Raw genomic sequence first — 17,191 nt, 5'->3', positions numbered from 1 at the left:
ATCCCAAACCAAGGGCTAGCAAGAAAAGCCAACACTTTGGAAGACATGAAGTCTCAGAATCCAACTCTCAGGATTTGAAAATTGGAAGGCATCTCAGTGGCTATCTAGTCTAAACAAAACATAAAAGAGATCTCTTCTATAACATGTCCAACAGCTACTCTCTACCAAAGACCAGATGATGATACTATTGCATAACTTTTGGATGGTAGACTTCTCTCTTCCTGATAGTGAGTGAGACAAGCTTCAATGCCCAAGGTCAAGGGGGAGCTATGACTATGACTGCAAAAACTGCTCCCCTTATCTTACATTGGAGTGGCTCTCTGAGACTTCAATGCCTTCTTTTTTTGAGAGGATGTGTGACATGACAGGGTGTTAGATAGATCTTACTGGCTCTCTGAGGCCAGACTGCCTTCTGTATCTAATCATTCCCTGCAGCATACCACCTGCACCTTAGCAAATTTAATTCTACTTTACCACAGCTGCCTCTCACATCACTAGTGATGCATGTGTGGGGCAGAGATTTTTTTTAAACCTAGAATTTCCTTGTGTTGTGGTTGTATATTTATGAGATCGGTTTAACTCCAGAGTTATTGCTCATATATACCTCTGACTTTATGAGCATAGGTTAATGCATTCCAGACCGATTGTTCATTGCCATCCATGAAGAAAATGATCTTAAGTCATCTCCTCCAAGTCTCTCCAAGTTTCCAGACCATAAGTCTCACATGGCTTCCTGTGTTTACAATTTAACTCTTTCTAGAAATGAGTCCCTTATTATTCTATAGTGAATGAAGCTCGAAATCTTGAGTTGACCTTGTCTCTTTCCTCTCTGCCCCTCACAACCACTCGGTTGACAAGAACTGCCCTAGATAATTCCATAATATTATTATTTATATTAATCCATTTCTGTCTATTTCCATGGTCATGAAGCAAATTCAGGTCCTCATCACCTCTCCCTTGAACTGCTGGAATAACTTTCCAACAGGTCTCCCTACCTTCCCCATTTCTAATCTTCCTTTCAAAATAATTTTTGTTAAGGCTTAGATTTGACTGTTATTCTGTTTCTCAAAATACTTTCCGTAACTACTTATAGGATACAGTTTTAAAATTCCTATGATGGATGTAAGATATTCCACAGTCTAGTTTCATCCTACATTTCCAGGATTACTCTGCATTAGCCATTCTGCATTACCTAATGCCGTTATTTTTAACATTTTTGCTTTTTGTTTTTAAAATTTTTGCAAGGCAATGGGATTAAGTGATTTGCCCAAAGGCAAGTATTAAGTATCTGAGACTGAATTTGAACTCAAGTCCTCCCTGACTTCAGGGCCAGTGCTTTATCTACTATGCCACCTACATTTATTTTTTTTTAAAAAAATTTTAAGTTTTGAATTTTCTGCCTGTCTCACCCCTCCCCCACCCATTGTGCAGGTAATAATTATGATATCAATTATACATGTAAAATCATGCAAAATATTTCCCTGTTGCAAAAAAAATCAAGAAAAATAAAGTAAAAAAATCTGAATTCAGATTTTATCAGCTTTTCCCCTCCACTGGAGATGGGTAGCATTTATTATATTGTTCAGAAACCTAAGTCATTCACAGCTGACCATCCTACAATATTGCTATTACTGTGTACAATGTTCTTCTGGTTCTGCTCACTACTTTTCATCAGTTAATCTTTCAAAGTTTTCTGAAATCAGCCTGCTCATCCTTTTTTTAAAGCAAAATAGTGTTCCATCACAATCATGTTCAGTCATTTCTCAATTGATGGGCATCTTCTCAATTTCAAATTCTTTGCTACCACATAAAGAGATGCTAAAAATAATTTTGTGCTTTGGAGGCTTTTTCTTTCTTTTTTTTTGGATCTTTTTGGGATACAGATCAAAAGGTATGCAGAGTTTAAGAACCCTTTGGCCATAGTTCCAAATTGCTCTCCAGAATGGTTAGATCAGATCAATTTATGACTCTACTGCTAGTGTATTAGTATCCCTATTTTCCTCACATCCCCTTTGCTATTTTCCATTTCTGTTATATTAGCCAGAGTTGTTTTAATTTTCATTTCTCTGATAAATAATGATTTAGAACGTCATAGCTATAGATAGTTTTGATGTCTTCTTCTGAAAACTGCCTATTCATATCTGTACCATCCATTTATCAACTGGGGGTGACTTGAATCCTTTTAAATTTTCTGCTTTCCTTCTAATTTGGATTTTAATTTAATGTAATCAAAATAATCTATTTTACTTCCCATGAGGAATCTCTTATTTGGTCATAACTTTCTTATTCATATATCTAATAGGAAAAAAATTCCAAGCTCTCTAATTTACTTATGATATCACCCTTTATATCTAAATCATGCAACTATTTTGACTTTATCATGGTATATAGTATGAGATACTGGTCTATATGTAGTTTTTGTCAAATTGCTTTCCAGTTTTCCCATTTTGATCAAATAGTGAGTTCTTGTTCCAAAACTTGGATTTTTGAGTTTATTAAACATTATACATTTAGCTATTTATTACTTTCTATTATGTATCTTTTTAGCAGTAATATTAAGGGTAGCTGGATGGTGCAATGGATAGAGCACTGATCTTGGAGTCAGGAGGACAGAAGTTTGTGTCAGCCTCAGATACTTGACAACTAGGTTGTGTGATCTTGGGCAAGTCACTTCATCCTGATTGCCTCACCTCCAAGACCAGCTCCAGTTGTCCTGATTCATATCTGACCACTGAACCCAGATGTATCTGGAGGAGAAAGTGAGATTGGTGACTTAGCACCTCACTCAAATCCACTTCACATATGTGTCATGGAATCACCTCCCTGATGTCATGGTCCTCTTTGAGAATGAAGGACAAACATCATCATATCATCAACACAGTTATTATCATTGCTATTGTTATAGTATATCTAATCTATTTCATTGATCAAACTCTCTATTTCTTAGTCAGTGCCAAACTGTTTACATGATTACTTTTCTGTAATATAGTTTGAGATCTGGCACTGCGAAACTATTTTCTTTCACCTTTTTAAAATTGATTATCTTGATTTTCTTAACCTTTTGTTTTTCCAGATGGATTTTGTTATTACTTTTTCCTATGTTTATAAAACAATTCTTTGGTAGTTTGATTGATATGCCACTAAGGAAATTAATTTAAGTAGAATTATCATTTTTTATTTTAATGACTAGTTCTACACTTGTACAGTTATTATTTCCAATTATTTCAATCTAACTTGATTTTTGTGAAGTGTTTTGTAATAGTGCTCATATAGGTCCTGGGTTTGTTTTGGCAGGTAGACTTCCAAATATTTTATATTATATGCAGCTATTTTAAATGCAATAGTTTTTTTAATATTTCTTGCTGCTGGGCTTTGTTGATAATATATAGAAATATTGATGATTTATTTGACATTATCTTAAATCTTGCAACTTTGCTAAAGTTATTTCCTAAACTAGTGTTTTTAGTTGATTCTTTAGGATCCTTTAAGTACACATCATATCATCTGCAAAGAGTGACAGTTTTATATTCTCCTTGCCTATTCTAATTCCTTCAATTTCCTTTTCTTCTCTTATATTAAAGCTAATGTTTCTAGTACTATGTTGAATAATTGTGGTGATAATGAGCAACTTTGCTGTATTCCTGATGGTATTGGAAAGGCTTCTAGTTTATCTCTTTTTGTAGATAAAATTTACTTATTATAAGGAAATCTCCATTTATTCCTATGATTTGTAATGTTTTTAATAAACTTATCTCTTTTCTCCATTTATTGATATGAACTTGTGTTTGCTATTGATGTGACCAATTATGTTGATAATTTTCCTAATAATGAATGAGTCCTTGGTACATACTTGGTACAAATCTTACCTGGTTATAATGTGGGATGTTTATGATAGATTGCTATAATTTCCTTGCGAGTATTTTTCTTAATATTTTTGCATCAATATTCATTGGGGGGGGCAGCTAGGTGGTGCAGTGGATAGAGCACCAGCCCTGGAGTCACGAGTACCTGAGCTCAAATCTGACTTCAGACACTTAATAATTACCTAACTGTATGACCTTGGGCAATACATTTAACCCCATTTGCCTTACAAAAACCTAAAAAAATATATTTGTTAGGAAAATTGATCTATAGCTTTCTTTGTTTTTGCTTTTCCTAGCTTAAACATCAGTACCAAATTTGTGTGATAAAAGGAATTTGATAGGACTTTTTTGCTTATTTTTCCAAATTTATATGGTATTGGAATTTGTCTCTAAATGTTTTGTAGAATTAATTTTGAATTCATCTGGTCCTAAGGATTTTTTTCTTAAAAAGCTAATTTATGACTCATTTGATTTATTTTTCTAAGATAGAATTATTCAAGCATTCTCTGTTGATGTGTTCAATTTATATTTTTACAAATATTTATCCATTTCATGTAGATTATCAGATTTAATGGCATATAATTGGACAAATTAGCTCTTTTATAATCCCTTTAATTTCATTTTCATTGGTGGTTCATTCATCCTTTTCACTTTTGATACTGATAATTTGGCTTTCTATTTTAAAAAAACCAAATTAACCAAGTGTTTCTATTTTGTTGTTTTAAAAATAAAATTAACTCCTAGTTTTATTTATTAGTTCATTTTTTTTGTCATTTTTACTTCTATTAATCTCTCTTTGGATTCTTAGGATTGTCAATTTGATCTTTAAGTAAAAATATGGCAAAAAAATCCCTTCTTTTTTCAAGTTTATTTTAATTATATGTTTAATTCATCAATCTGTTCCTTCTTTATTTTATCAATGTAGGTATTTAGAGATATAAATGTTCCCTGAAGTAGTGCTTCAGTTGCATCCCATAAGTATTAGTATATTGTTTCCTTATTGCCATTTTCTTTGTTAAAATTTTTACTGTTCTGATTTGTTCTTTTACCAACTAATTAGGATTAAAATGTTTAATTGCTAATTAATTTTTAATCTTTCCAGAATCTTTTATTGAAAGTAATTTTTATTGTATAATGGTCTGAAAATGATGCCTGTAAAATTTTTGCTTTTCTGCATTTGTTCTTGAGGTTTTATGCCCTAATTCAATCAATTTTTGTGAAGGTGTCATGCACAGCTGAGAAAAAAGCATCATCCTTTCTATTTCCATTAAAATTTTCTCCAGAGGCCTATTTCTAACTTGCCTAAAATTCTATTTACATCTTTAACTTCTTATTTATTTTATGGTTAGATTTATCTAGTTCTGAGGAAGGAAATATGAGTTTCCCCATTTGTATAATTTTATCCTTTATTTACTCACCAGATGTCCAACCCCCTCACATTTTTAGTCATTTGTTAAGTCCTATTCATCTCACCTCTGCTGTCTGTGGCCTCTGTTTTTTTTTTAATGTTTCTTTATTTCTCCTCATGAAACTTTATAAATTCAATTAAGTCTTTGCTGAGTTGAGGAAATAACAACAACACACTGGATAGAATAACAATAATAATGGTTCATATATAACACTTTAAGATTTGCAAAATTTTATTTTTATAATTTTAATTTATAATTTAATTTATAATTCATAATTTTAATCTTCACAAAGCACTGTGAGGTAAGTGCTGCTGCTATCCCCATTTTATAGATGAGGAAGCCTTCCCAGGGATACATAACCAGCAAGTGTCTGAGGCAGGATTCAAATGGAAATCTTCATTCAAAATCCATTGCTCTTCTCTATTACAATAAGCTTCCTCCCACAATATGTTTGTTTTGTACTTTAGTTATTTTCAAACATGTTCAACTCTTCATGACTCTATTTGAGATTTTCTTGGGAAAGATATTGGAGTGGTTTGCCATTTCCTTATTCAAATATGTTTTAGAAATATTTAAATGTATTATTTCTTTTGAGTTCTTTTAGGTAAGTATCTGTATCCCTATTTTACAGATGAGAAAATTAATGCCCAGGAAAGATGAGTCATTTGCCAAGGTTTCATAGTAAGTGGTAGAACTAAGACTCAAAGGTGGTCTCCTTTTTTCAGATGTATTCCTTCCCCCACCTCCACTATATTACATTGTCCTGACAAGAAGGAAGGCTTTTGTTTCCATCTCAATCAGTTTTTTTTTGGAAGGGTCAGCTATTTCAAAGGTCCAGCTGGTCCAAAGTGAGGACTGAAGAGATGCTCCAGGGAAGAGTCCCTGGGGACTTGGGACTCTCAATTGTTCTTGATCTCCCAGGAACCACTATTCAATCAACTCCAGTGGCTGGCTTCCTATTGCTAGGACCCTCTTAGCTTTCCAATCTTCTCTTACCCTGTCTTAGACAAAACATACTCTTTGCTACAATGACACTGACCTCCCAGCTGTCCCTCCAGCTCAGGACATTTTCTCTGGCTTTCCCCCATGTGTGGAATGGTCTCCCTGTTCTACTCCTCCTATAAGTTCCTTTAAGTTCCAAATAAAGCTAAAATCCCCCTCTTATAGAAAGTCATCCCTAACCAGTCCAGCTGCTTCTTTCAGTTATTAGTTCCCATTCCTCCTTGTATCTAACTTGCTTTGTATATATTTGCTTGCAACTTCTCTTCCATTAGATGTAAGCTTCTTGAGGGCTGTCCTTGACTCTGTATTTCCAGTCCAGAGCCCGATGTACAGTAGATACTCAATAAATATTTATTGAAATGAATTGAACTAAGCCCTGGGATTCTTGCTGTGGGGTCTCAGAGGATCTGCATTTAAATCTCGGCTTGGCTACATAGCGATATTGTGACCCTGGGCAGATCTTTTAACCTCTGGCCCTCATTTTCCTCAATTGAAAATAAGGGGTTTGGACTACAGGATTTCTAAGATTCCTCTCAGTTTTAAATCGTACAGTTGCTTGAGGGGTCATGAAACCCTTGGGATGAACCTCTCATTAGTCTGCAGTTGTTGGAAGGCTTCCGAAATCCAGGTAATAAAATGCCTGGGGCTACTATGGGAGCAGAGCTAGCCCCACTGAAAAAAGACCTCTCAGCCACATCACTGTATCTGGAATGGGCAGGTGAAGATAATGCTTATGGAGGACAAATTGCTACATTAAATGAAACTAATAGCTCATAGGGGAGAATTCTCCCTGCCTTTTTGTTATTAGTATATCTTTCCCCAAGTATCTATGCACTGAAAGGTGTGTAGATGTATAAATGTAGCCAGATTCACTAAGGAAAGCAGTACTGATTCATGCTTCTATTTTCCAGGACCTGGACCCAGGAGCCATCAAACTGAACATTTATTAAGTACCTACTGTGTACAGTGAGCCCTGTATTCTGCAAAAGAGAGATGAGCCACAGTTCCTTCTTGAGAATCCTATCACTTCAGTGCCAGAGGAAATCTTTAGAAAAGCTTCTTTTTAGTGTAGAAAGGGCATTGGCATTACCATCAGAGGGTCTTTTTCAGTCATGTTTGATTCTCTGTGACCCCATTTGGGGATTTTCTTAGGAAAGAACCTGGAATGTTTTGTCATTTCCTTCTCTAGCCCATTTTACAGATGAGGAAACTGAGGCAAACAAGGTTACGTGACTTACCCGGGGTCGTACAGTTAGTAAGTGTCCAAGACTGGATTTGAACTTAGGCCCAATCTAACCACTGAGTGACATCAGAGGACTTGGGTTCAAATCCTGCCTGTGTTGCTTATGGTCTGTGTAAGATACTTAGATAAAGCTCCACTTCTGGTAGGAGATTTTCCTAATAGAAAATCTCTTGAGAGTGGAGGTGAGGATGGGAGTAGGCAGGTTTTCTGACTCCAAAAACCATCAAAAATTCAAACAAAAGACCAAGAAATGGAGGAACTGTCACAAGACAATAAGAGATTTTAAGTTCCCTGAGGACAGAAACTTTATCTTTTCTAAAGCTTATAAGTGTCCAGGCTTCTGTATGAAGTAGGCTTCTTATAATTTTTTAAGTAAAAAAAATTCAAATTGTAATTAGTTGACAAATGACTGGTTGTAGGTGATTATATAGTTTCGGAATTTAAGGGTGAAAGAGATCTTAGAATACAGAATATATAATAGCAGAATCATAGAACAGTGTTGGAGTTTGTTGGGATCATATGCTGCAACTCTCTCAGTTTAAAGATGAGGAAAAGGAGGCCCCAAGGAAATAAATAAATAAAAGGGTCCAAAGGAGTCAGGGGTAACTTCTGGCTAGGGCAGGCAGTGAAGGCTTCACAAAGGAGTTAGATTCAAGATTAGTCTTGAAGGAATGGTATAGCAATTGGACTGAAGGAGAAGTCATGGGAAGGGCATTTATGGTAAATATAAAATTTAGGTTAGAGAATAAAAGGTAAGAGGTTGGGAAAAGCCAATAGGAAAATTAAAATAGGGAAATTAAAACAAATATTATTCTAACTTGTCTGAGACAAGGAGTTGGGGTAAAGATTAGCAGGAGATAAATCTGGAAAGGGCAAGGAGAGCTTGCATTTATATAGTAATTTCAGTGTGTATTTCCTTTTATCCTAAGGGAAGGTAGGGATTGCTCTTGGAAACTCCATTCTATAGACGAGAAAAGTGAGATAAAAAATAGAGGTTAGGTGAGTTCTAATCTAAGGATATAAAACCTATATTTTTTCAGTATTGAGTATGGGAGAGCCAGAAAAATTTTTATGAAATGAAAAGCCCAATGAGGTGGCATTAAAGTATAGCGATACTAGAGGCAGGAGACCTAGATCAGAAGCTTGATAAGAGATGATGTCACCATGATTGGAGAAGAGTGGGGAAGTTGGGGCGGGGAGCATGTTCAATGAAGAATGAACAAGTGTGACAGTTTGTCGGAGGTGGGAAAAAAAGAAGAGGAAGAGAAAGGAGTTTATGAAGATTTAAGACTGGAGAATAGCATGATGACCCCCCATATTTTAGGAAGATAAATTCTTTGATAAAATGGAAATCAGGGAGACTAGTTAAGAGACAATTGTAAATGAGAGGTGGGAGAAGAAAAAAGGAATCACTGATGGTACAATATAATTGAAAGAACAATGTGTTTGGGATTCAGAGGACCTGAGTTCAAATTCTGTCTTAATCACTTACTATTTTTGTGACCTTCAGCAAGTTATTGAAACTCTTTAGTAGTTAGTTCTTTATCCCCATCTGGAAAATGGACAGGATGACCTCAAAAGTCCCTTCCAACTTTGAGGAACAGGCATATCATTTTCTCTTCATTTTAAAATGAAACTAACCTTTATTTTGAGATAGAAGCATTTCCTTTTGGAAATTCATGAGACTAATCCCAAATGTCAATAAGATTTAGCAAAGTAACAGAAGGATGGTTATTTGCACAGTATATCAATATGGTATAAAGAAAAAACACTGGATTATGATCAGGGATCCAGGGTTCAAGTCTTTGCTCCGCTACTGATTTGATATGTGGCCTGAGGCAAGTCCTTTAATCTCTCTCTGGGCCTTCTGTCTCTTGACTTGAAAAATGGGAATTCATAAAGAAAACCACAATTCACCCCAAACTTTCTGATACTCATTAAAGATTTATAAAACACATTCCTTGAAACAACCCTGTAAGCTCTCTCCTTTCCTTGGAGAGATGGGTTCAACGGGTAGTGCATTCTGCATATGTTTCCAGTCACTAACTGTTGGCTCTTTTTTCTTAAATATTTTTCTTTATTACAAAGGAAGAATCCTTATAAGGCAGAGAGATGGGGAGAATGATATATTTGAAAATGACAATGATGTAAAGAAAAAAGGCATCAATCAAAATTTAAAATACTGCAAGGGCAATAATGGGAACATTATTATCCTTAGAGGAAATGGATTTAGGGAGTGGAAGTGACTTATCTAAGGAAATAGCATCAGCAAGTATCAGATCTGGGATTCTCATCCCATAAGGAACTCTTCAGAGTTCATGGTCAGCAAGCTTCACATTCATCTGGTTGTCTCTGGTGGCGGTATGATAATCATATGAGAGAATGATTATAAAAGGGTTCAGTACCATAAAGCGTTTACAAATTTAAGTTTCTATGATTGTCTTCTCTGTTTTTTTTTCCCCAGCAAATGAATCCCAGGTCCCAAACCTGAGTTCATGAGAATCCTGTTTTATCTTTTACATTTTAATGCTGTTTTGTGTGTGTGTGTTTGTGTGTTTTCATGTATGTGTATGTATGTGTGTGTTTGTGTGTATGAGTAGTCTGAAGTTATCCCAGCTGCCTTTGACTATAGAGAACAGAATGATAGAACTGGAAGGGAGTTAGGTATCACCTTGTCCAACCCTGTCATTTAAACAGGATAGAAATGAGGCTCACAAAGATAAAGATTACACTGCCCAACATTCTACTAAATTAATGTCAGTCAAGGTGAGAGCCCAAGTCTTCTGATAAAAATATAAACATCTTAATTTATATAGCACATTATAGTTTATAACAAATACTTTACATTTATATGGAATTTTACAATTTGCAAAGTTATATTATATATGTATATATGTATATATGTATATATATATATATATATATATATATGTGTGTGTATATATAAAACATTTATATAGTACTTATGGACCAGGCACCATGTTAAACACCTTACAATTATTCTCATTTGATTGTTACAACAAACCTGGGAGGTAGATTCTATTATTATTATCTCCATTTTACAGATGAGGAACTGAGGCAAACAGAGGTTAACTGACTTGCCCAAGATCATACAACTAGTAAGTGTTAGAGGCTGATTTTTGACTTTTGGTCTTTCTTATTCCTAGCCCAATTTCTCTCTGATCATATCCTCTATCCTCCATTATCTCTTGAAGTCTAGTCAATTCATATTTGTTTCTTCCATGACAGTATCTTTTCCTTTTGTCTTCAATCTTCCCTAATATCCAATAAATCTTGTCTTCTCATGTCAGATCAAAATATTTAAACGTTGGCTTCAGTTTTTAACTTTCAGTGAATAGTATGAATTAATTTCTTAAAGCATTGATTGATTCGATCCCTTTGTTGTACAAGGGAATCTCAAAAGTCTTCTCCAGCATAACTTGAAGGTGTTCCATGTACTGTGCCATATATATATATATATATATATATATATATATATATATATATATATATACACATATATTATATAAACACAATACATACACACACACACAAGCATACTCATTTGACCACTGGAAGTTTTCAAGTGTAGGCAAGAAGCTCACACAATAGGAATATTATGGAGAGAATTCCTATTCACTTGTAAATAGGACTCCATGATCTTTGAGATTTTGGCTCACTCAAAGATTGTGTTGTAGTGACTTGGTCAAGGGGAATACAAGCTTTCTAATGAGGGAGCTGTAACTCCAGTCCAATTCTGCTGACCCCAAGTTCTAGGCTCTTTCCATTGCACTCCAGTATCACAATATCAACAAAGGATGCAGAAATGAATGGGAAAGTCACTTAGCCTCTGACTGATACCGCTTTATTTTCCCTGTACCTTTTTATCTCAATTGTACTCCTATCCCGAAGATTTTTATATTTACTTAGCACATGACTATTCTCCTCTGTTGGAATGGTGCATACCCTCCTTCCTCTGTTGCTTCCATTAGCCAACACATGTCTTTTCTGCTTTGGCTTCTATTCCATTGTTTCCTTTATTTTATTCCCATGTGGGCCAATTTCAAGGCCCCCTGTATGTTTGCTTATCTTTATTGCTGCTAGCCTCACTGCTGTCCAAGCTGCATGGCAATTACATCTCCATTTTCCTCTCCCAGTCTGAGTCGCATAGAGGAAGGATGCAGCAAGCACAAATCAATACTTGGTACTCATCAGTTCTATATGCCATAGAAAAGGATTTACAGTTGGGAGGAACTTTATGGAGCACAGGCTTAGATTTAGGTCATGGATTTAAAGCTAGAAGGGACTTGAGCCATCATCTCCTCTCCCCCCTCCCCTACATTTTATAGATGAGAAGCCTGAGGGCTAGAGAGAAGGTTACATGGGGTACAGTAAGCAGAGCTGGACATTCAAATCTATGTCTTATGATAGTGCTTTTTCCAGAACATTATATTACCCCCTTTTTAATCTGTGTTTATTGACTAGATTTTGATTGCAATTGTGGCTCATATTTACATAGGATTATTCCATTTATAATGAACTTTACATATATTATGTCCTCAAGATCATAGGATCATACACTTAGAACTAAAAGGAACCTTTGAGGTCTATTGAATCCAGTCCACCCATTTTACGAAGAAATATACTGAGGACCTGAGAGATTAGTCTCAGGCAGAGTTGGTATATGAACTCAGGTCTCCTGATTCCCAACCTAGCATTCTCTATGCTTTACTAATTTATAACCTGATGATGATGTCTGTCCTTTGTTCTCAAAGAAGACCATGACATCAGGGGGTGATGCCATGACAAACAAGTGAATTGGATCTGGGTGAGGAGGTACTCTGCTAAGTCACCAGTCTCACTTTCTCATATGGAACCATCTGGGTTCAGTGGCCAGATATGAATCAGGATGACTGGAGATGGCCTTGGGTGGGAGGCAATCAGGGTGAAGTGACTTGCCCAGGGTCACATAGCTAGTAAGAGTCAAGTGTCTGAGGTCAGACTTAGACTTAGGTCCTTCTAATTACAGAACTGGTGCTCTCTCCACAGCCACACCAATTATCTAGTTTACAACCTACCCTAGAGATAAAGAGACGTGCCTCAAGGCAGAGAATAAGTATCAGAGTTAGAACATGAACTTGGGCTTCTCCAATCACTCTTTTGTGAAATGTTAGAATCCTACTAACATTCTGGGTTAGGAAGTTATACTACGACCTCAGAACCAACACCAACAAAAAAGAGAGCGAATCTATTTTTAATCAGGGAGTGAACAATGTGGGCGTACCCTTAGAGTTTTTTGGTATCTATTTTGTTATCAGAGCTGTGGGAGGGGAGGACTGCTAAGAAGATTTAATAAGTTCTATGGTTTCCCTGAAGGTTTTAATTAAAAGAAGCTACCCAAAGCCACTTTTCATTTTTCATCTGGTTAATGAGGGACCAAGAAGTATATCTGATGGAAAATTATGGCTGGTGTTAGTAGGCGGATCTCAAATCATTAATGTAAGTGCTCCTCTGAATGAAAATGCTGAGGGTACATCTGCCTCACCCAAGAACTCATTTGGATTCTTGTTTTTGAGCAAAGATGTGAAGGGTAAGTTTCCTGGTCAGAATCATCTGAATAATTAAGGCTGTTTGCATCAGGGAGATATTTGGGTTTGTCATATATGTGAGATACAGCTCCCCCAAAAAGGGGGAGATCATGGATAAATATGGATATAATATTAAGTAGAAAGATATAGCTTAAGCATCCTATTTCATATGAAGCCTTTTCTGGTTTCCCCAGCTTTGGGTGCATTTTTTCCTAAACCACCTCATATGTAATTACTTGGTCTATGTTTGTATTTTATTCACTATATTTATGCTATATATAAGTTTATATGTGCTTGTCTCTTCCACTAGACTGAGTAGGGAGTGTTTCATCTTTTGTAATTTCATCCCTAGTGACTAGAATAGTCCCTCACACACAGTAGGCACTATATAAATACTTAAAAATCAATACTGGATGGATTAATTAATGAACACAGAGTCAGAGTACATGAGTTTAAATCCCATGTCTACTACTTAACACCTGTTTAAAAATCCTTGGGTCAGTTATATGGCCTTTCTAGACCTTGTTTCCTCAAATATAAAGGAGAGGATTGGGGACTGAATGTATATACTCCACCTGCTCAAGACCTTCCAATCCAGGACTTGAACCAGGTTTCCTCATTCTAAGTCTAAAATTTTTTCCATCATACAATGGTATTATATTGTATGTTTTCTGGCATTTCATGAACTTGAAATCACAGTACCTAGCACTCTGCATGAGTATAGATCTGGTAACGAGGATGCTGAAAGATTGTACAAGAATGTAAGAGTTCTGGGTTGTGCTTTTTGCCCTCATTTCTAATCTCCTTGTGAAGAGAAAAAAAAGATGTTGCTAGGAGTAGTGTAGATAGATGGTGCTCTACTCTTCAAGCAGACGAGTAACTTGAGTTTAAACCTATAATTTGGATGATATTAGAGGTCCCTTCCAGTTGTGATATTCTAAGTTTTGTGTCCCAGTATCCCTTTTGGCCTTTGGGCAATAGGTTGGGGCCCCAAGCTCTATCAAATGAAGGGTTCTGGGATGTTTTATTTAATGTTTTACCTGACTACAGTGTTTTAATAGTAGGAACTTTTTCATTTTGGTCTTTGTGATCCTACTGCCCATTATAGCATCCAACATACTTAATAACTATTTGTTGAATCACACTTAATTTCCAGGGTGTTTTCTAATCTATTCCGTGGTGAAGAGTTCAGTATGGGTATATTTGAACACCCTTTTACAGATGGGATTCATGAGAAGTAGAATTGACTTGCTCAAGATCGTATGACTCTCAGGAGTCAGAATTGTGATTGGAACTCATGTCTCCTAACTCCAAGGCTATTGCTGTTCTCACTGCACCACACAAACTTCCTAAATATTTTCTTTTTTTCAAAGTTGAACACATCTCTCTATACTGTACACACTTAATAAATGTTTGTTGAATTAAATTAAAAGATCATGCATAGTTTTGTGCTAGAGTTATTTGTGTTTCTGTTAAAGTTCCCCAATAGACTATAAGCTCTGAGGGAGAAAGGACTGTGATTTATTTGATTTTGTATTCCCAGTGGCTAACTAAGAACTTAAATGTACTAGGCGCTTAATAAATGGTTTTTTAAAAATTGAATTCAATCCAATATACACTCTAGCAGGTTCTAGCCAGCTGAAAAGGTCTCAAGTGTGGGCTGGTGATGGATTGTAGGTCCCTTAAGGGAGAACCAGCCTAGCTAACCATGGAGAGGCTTGTTGCCAAAGTATTAGCTTCCAAGTGATAAATTGTTTTGGTTCCAACAACCCATGAAGCCCCTCCACCAGTAATGGTGGAGCTGGGATCTACATTAATGAAGAGGTCCAATGTATCACAGGACATTCAAAGAACTGAAGTTTCAGCTATTAAACCACAGCATGGCCAGAGTACAGCTTCAAATGGGAAAATGGGTCCCCAAAACAATACTATTATTATAAAATCTGGCAATGACTCTTCTTTAGGGAATGTATGAATTCTGTAAAGTAACAACTGCTTACTTGGGGTTACTCATTTGGGAAGAAGGAAATTCGGGCAGTGATGCTGTGATTCCAGGTCTTTCTTGTCTTGAACCAGTGTCCTCTGTGGGGTGTTGACTGGATTAAGTTCTAGGGAAGGCAATCTAGAATAATGACCATCTACCTTTACAGGTAGTTAGCAGCTCCTAAACCTATAATAATTATGGCCTATCATCTAGAGAGCTCTTAGCTAAGCTGCTTATGAGATAAGAGCCATATAGATCAACAAAACATACACATCTGAATTCTTTCCAGTTTAATAATATCTACAAGAACTGATGGGGGCAGCTAGGTGGAATAGTGGATAGTAAACTGGACCTGAAGTCCAGTTTTTGAGTTCAAATCTGGTCTCAGATCTTACTATCTGTGTGACCCTGCACAGGTCACTTTTCCCCTCAGTTTCTTCATCAGTAAAATTAGCTGAAGAAGAGAATGATAAACCATTCCAGAATCTTTGCCAGGAAAAGCCCAAATAAGGTCACCAAGAATCAGATTCAATTGAACAGCAACAACCACAACAACAACCACCAGAACTCATGCTCTATTATAATAACCTCTGAGCATTCCAGTTTGCATCTAGTCCCCTTCAAAGTATTGGAGAAAAATTTTAGTTGCAGTTCATCATAGAAATCCTCACAAGGCTAACAAGTGGCTCCCAACTCACAGAATATAGAATCAGATTTGAAGATGGGAAGGGTTATATGAGAATGGAATTAGGAGACAGAAATGATATAATGCAGTATTACTCAAGTATTTTTGTCTCAGGAGTTGTTATCATTTGAAAAAATTATTGAGGACCTCTCCTTTTTTGATTATGTGTGTTATATGTATAGATAATCAACGTATTAGAAATGAAAACATCTTAATATTATTATAAAATTATTATTATATTATTGGGGGATATGATTATTTCTCTCTTGTATTCAAAAACTGATCACTGAATCAATGCCAAAGATTTTCCTCTTTTCTGTTTCCTCATCCAGAAATCAACTGATGTGGGAAAACTTGGGAAAAGACTTACCCAGGTTAAGGTCTAATCAAAGAGAGTATAGAAGTTTAGGAGAATGGTTGAATTCTTGCTCATTGTGTTTCCTTAGACAGGTCTGGGGAGATACAGATTCTTCCTTTTGTCAGAGAGATGACATGCAAAATAATATCTCTTTGACTAAGATTTGGGCAACATGCATCTCAAGACACTCATATTCATTTTCTCTTGTTAATCCATCAGAGTTAACTCAAGAATAGTGACTCTTCTTCCAAGTCTATTGCCATGTGTTGTCTTGGATTCAAGTTTCCCACTGACCTCTTTTAATAATAAAATGATAGTGTTATTAATAAAATTATTAATTATACAGAAACTATGCCTCTTGAACTTTTTAAACATTAAAATATACTTATGAAAATAGTTTGACCTCAAAGACTGTCTGAAAGTGTTTGGGGGACTCTTCCCTGTATCCCTAGACCACAGTCAGAGAATCATGAATATAGCAGAGGGGCATTGGATTCAGAGTTGAGGCACCTGTGTGAAAATCTTGGCTCTGTCCTCACTACCTGTATCACCTTGGGCAAGTCATTTCCCATCCTCTGAGGCTCAGTTTCTTCAACTGTAAAGTGGAGATGAACTAGATAGAGATATCCCTTCTAACGCTAAATCCTATGAATTGTTAGACCTGACTTAGAGAATAAGCTCTTATCTTCTGAATGCTCAGACAAATCCAAGCAGTTTTTCTAACAGTGAACACTCTGTGATCCCATACAGAATGCAATTCACAGTAGTTCTGGACATTCCAAAGTAAGTTATACATCTGACAATAATTTTCACTCAAGTGACTTGGTCAACATGAGAGACCCAGCTACTAATCAAAAAGGTCTGAGTTTTAGGCAGTTTGTATCATTGAGGAAATAAGGAAAAACTCTCAGCACCTTTCAGACAGCAAATGTGTAGTTTGAGGAATATCACACACATACAGACACACACACACACACACACACACACACACACACAAACACACAGAGAAATACACACACACACAAACACACGCACTTTCCCATATTTATAGAACAACCA

General features: G+C 36.0%; 1 protein-coding gene across 3 annotated transcripts in view; it reads right to left on the bottom strand.

Annotated features, from left to right (window-relative positions):
* SORCS2 (sortilin related VPS10 domain containing receptor 2) overlaps nt 1-17,191 on the bottom strand; it is a 1,216,578-nt gene that overhangs the window by 117,085 nt on the left and 1,082,302 nt on the right. The gene's annotated exons all lie outside the window — the stretch shown is intronic.

The sequence above is a fragment of the Macrotis lagotis genome, chromosome 3 (assembly GCF_037893015.1).
Source record: "Macrotis lagotis isolate mMagLag1 chromosome 3, bilby.v1.9.chrom.fasta, whole genome shotgun sequence".
In the NCBI taxonomy this organism is placed as follows: domain Eukaryota; kingdom Metazoa; phylum Chordata; class Mammalia; order Peramelemorphia; family Peramelidae; genus Macrotis; species Macrotis lagotis.
The sequence above is the reverse complement of the archived record's forward strand: the minus strand, read 5'-3'. Positions and strand labels throughout refer to the sequence as shown.